The sequence below is a fragment of the Pollicipes pollicipes genome, unplaced genomic scaffold (genome assembly GCF_011947565.3).
Source record: "Pollicipes pollicipes isolate AB1234 unplaced genomic scaffold, Ppol_2.1 Scaffold_6177;HRSCAF=7324_pilon_pilon_pilon, whole genome shotgun sequence".
Classification (NCBI taxonomy): domain Eukaryota; kingdom Metazoa; phylum Arthropoda; class Thecostraca; order Pollicipedomorpha; family Pollicipedidae; genus Pollicipes; species Pollicipes pollicipes.
The window spans coordinates 1-3,809 of NW_023596825.1; the positions used below are offsets into that span (position 1 = coordinate 1).

The 3,809-nt window shown below is 44.0% G+C and overlaps 1 non-coding gene across 1 annotated transcript; it reads left to right on the forward strand.

Moving 5' to 3' along the window:
• The first annotated feature begins 3,086 nt into the window (after window positions 1-3,086).
• Window positions 3,087-3,159, forward strand: TRNAM-CAU (transfer RNA methionine (anticodon CAU)). Its single transcript has one exon. It is a non-coding gene; the product is annotated as a tRNA-Met (tRNA).
• Window positions 3,160-3,809: the final 650 nt, after the last annotated feature.

Below are 3,809 nucleotides of genomic sequence, written 5' to 3' on the forward strand. Positions count from 1 at the left end.
AGAGAGAGAGAGAGAGAGAGAGAGAGAGAGAGAGAGAGAGCGAGGAGAGAGAGAGGAGAGGAGAGAGAGAGAGAGAGAGAGAGAGAGACGGGAGAGAGACGCAGGAGAGAGAGAGAGAGAGAGGAGAGAGGATGGACGAGCGAGAGAGGAGAGAGACAGGGACGGGACAGGGAACAGGGTACAGGGGAAAAAAAATTCAGTTTCATTAGGCCGGTATATGAAATACTCTGTTAAAATTTTTAGATCTTTAGGTCGCGACAGACGGTTTCAAAATGGATGAAACGTAGTCAAAGCTGAGATTGGTGTACAAAGTCCTCCAGGATTTCTGCATACAACCAGCTTGAGGCTGGATGCTTCTTCTAAGCAAGAGGTCACTAGGCCATATTGGCCAAAAACATTCTCTTGCCACTCAAAAGGTCAAAATAACCAAAAGTCTTTGAGATCATCGGTATAAGCCAAGTAATGTTTGATTAAGGGTACGCTTCGTGGTGTCTTGCCTGAGCAAATGAATGATCGAGGTCATTATAATAAGTGACCTCCCCTGGTCTTCGAGAAGTGAACACGAGAAACCTTTTGACGTCCTTGTGATGAAGGAGCTCAAATGAGCACTACAAACTGTCCTATAAAGAAAGCTTTTCCGTGCAAAACTTGTTTGGTTGTGACCTAACCTTTATGTTTCACTCAAGGTCAACTGAATTAGTTGTTATCCTGGTTAAATAACTTTTGAAGTGTATTTGCGAGGAACAATATGAATAGAGATAAGACAGTACATAAAGCCTTATGCCTCGTAAAATATCCAGGCAATTGGAGATACGGATGGATAGATAGATACATAGATGAACTTTGAATAAGGACTCTAAGAAAAATCCCGCAGGAGAATCCATCTACCTCCCTATTATCCTGGTTATTCTACGAGGAACAAGGCTATTAGTATTGTCTTACCTGGTATGCTAGACAAATTGCTCTGCTACCTTACAAAACCGTTTTCAAGTTGCATGGCATACTCTTGATTTACCTATTTACGACGGCCTACCACCCACTACCCGGCTTATCTGCAGTCGTCAAGCTAAGTGATAGTCAACATTAGCGGACATCGATGGGCGTTGTAAATTGTGAATGCTCTCGCGAAAGTCTGCGATGCACATTACCTGCACATCATCTTTTTATTTATTTTCATCCGGTGTGAGTGAAGGAATGTAGCGATACAAGAAATGACTGGCGTCATTAATTATAGGCAGTACTTAATTTATCTTTGAGAGAAAAATGGGAATTTTTCCTGAACCTGAATTTTTCGACACGTTTTTGAAGGACAGCTGGTCTGCCATTGGACGTTGGATTTCACCTTCGATAAAACCTTTCAGAAAACGGTACCTCTGGTACGTACCTTGGCACCGGCGTACCAACACATTAACAAGGGTGAAGAAAGGGCAAAAGATCACCTACACATGACAGAAGTGTTCACAATTCCTGCATTTCAACTTTGGAACTGGCAGTGCCCGCGAGCAACAAATAATGTTCCTGCTTGAAATGTGTGCTTGCTAAAGACACAACTGGCCTCATAATAAGTAAATGGAAAGAGGCAATTGTTGGATCCACTGTCCCCACTCGTCTCACTCCTGGTCTAGCTTCTGGCTTGACGTAACCTTGACACGACAGAGTATATACCGCCTTTGATATCTTTATTGATTACCGTCCTCCCCTTTTCTGCACTGCAACTACATCTTTCAAAATGTCGTGGCTAATATATTTTATTATATACTTTACTCCTATATCCACACATGTGTCCTGAACATGAACGGGAAGGCGGCAATTTCAGCAGAATTACCTCCCAAAGTTGGTGGTGAGCGTTTCTGTAGATGAGCGTTTCTCCTCTGATTAGCGTTTTTCGTGAAAGGTTATGATCACATGTCGAAATTTCCGTAGTGAAATCACAAATTCCAGGGAGCTGTGCAGAATTGTTTAGAAGCGACCGCAAAAAGAGAGAAAAAAAGAATTGTTCGAGAGGGAAGGGGCACAGTTGGTCCGTCCTGCCTGACACAGTGGGTAACATGCGCGCGAATGAGTGTTTGTGTGACCCCGGAGGGTGTTTCGAAAAAAAACTTCCGGACGGTGCTGCGCAGTGGCACATTACTTTGAAGCGTCTTATAAACTGAAGAGCCGCTCTTTTGGTGTAAATAAATGGTATAGCTCTTAAGTTCGCTGGGCTCAATCATATCAAAGTATGGGCTACATGGTTGTCAGGAAAGGCTCTTCTGAAGAAATCTTTCGACCTGATGCAACAACGGAGTGTTAAACGATGTCATGCAAGTTTGGAATGGATTACCAAATATTAATGCAATTTCATAAGGATTACAACCTATTCCCGTGACCTTACATGAGGTATAAAGGTCAGGCCGAAACCAAACAAGTTTTGTATTGGAAAAATTATTTGATAGGACAGAATTTGGCGCTAATTTTGAGCTACTTGATCACAAATACGTCAATAAGCTTGTCATGTTGATTCTTTTAAGACCAAGGGAGGTCACGTACCTAAAATTACTTCCATCAGCATTTTGCTTAAGCAATGCGCCAACTATCGTAGTTCTCAAAACCGACCTAAACTGAAAGATCACGATAATCCCAAGACTTGGTTATTTTGATCTTTTAAAGGTCAAATAGTTACTGTCCTGGTATAATCCCGAGGACCTTGAGTTTAAAAGAAGTATCCAGCCTGAAACTGGCCTGGTGACAAGGTCTCGGACTTTGAACTCCAATTCTACTTTGACATTGTTTGGGCCGACTGTCACGACCCAGAGATTTAAAAACGTAAACAAATGATTTCATGTACGGTCTCTAGCTCTCTTAGTTTGTGATATCTTAAGAAGTGGTCAAATTGATTCCCTCCTTTCCCACATACAAACACATACGCGCACTCGTCGTGTTAAGCTGAACACGCGGGTGCGTGCTGAGCATAAGCTGTCTGTCTACGAAACTTTGGGGAGACCTTGCACCCTTACATCGCCATCCCCCTTACAATAAGAACCTGATCACCCCTTAATTGTGGAGGGGTGCGGCGTTCGTTTAATCACCCCTTCCGTCGGGCCCACGCCTCGGTAGCGCAGTAGGCAGCGCGTCAGTCTCATAATCTGAAGGCCGTGAGTTCGATCCTCACCCGGGGCACGTTTTAAGGCACCCACGGATTATACCGGTTCTCGAACCATATCATTCAGCAGGCATGGGATACTTCCGCTACCAATCCCCCAAGTAACATGAGCGTCCGTTTTTGCTCGCGTGTAGCTCAAGAGCTAGAGGAAAATTTGAAATTGAGAGAAAATTGGCAGCATTGAGAGGTTTCCAGGTGGATATTTCACTTGAAACCCTATAAACATGTGGAACACTCCCTTTAAGTGAGACCATGAAGCAGGTAGCGACACCCATCACCCTACGATTTTGTTACATATGTCGCAGCTTCTCTTCCAAGACTTTCCAAGAACGTGGTATGACTCAATTGTGTGCACGAACCCCAGCTTGCGGCCCCAACCAGTTGCAAGGAAGGCCTGAGTCGGACACGACGGTATGTGGATATTCGGGTCGGGAACTTCTTGGCAGAAAAGCTGCCATATCGCTGGCATTTCGTCGCTGTGTTCGAAACACTGAATTTCAGGAGTATCGGTTCAGCTCGCCCGCCAAAAATGAAAAATTATTCCAAGTCCACTGAGTTGGCACCACAAAATTATCGGAAATTACGGGATTAAGTTCCGTACCGAAAACCACCCTGTTTCCTTCGCTAATCCCCCGCAAACAAGGGAAGACTATTTCGGAGAATGTTT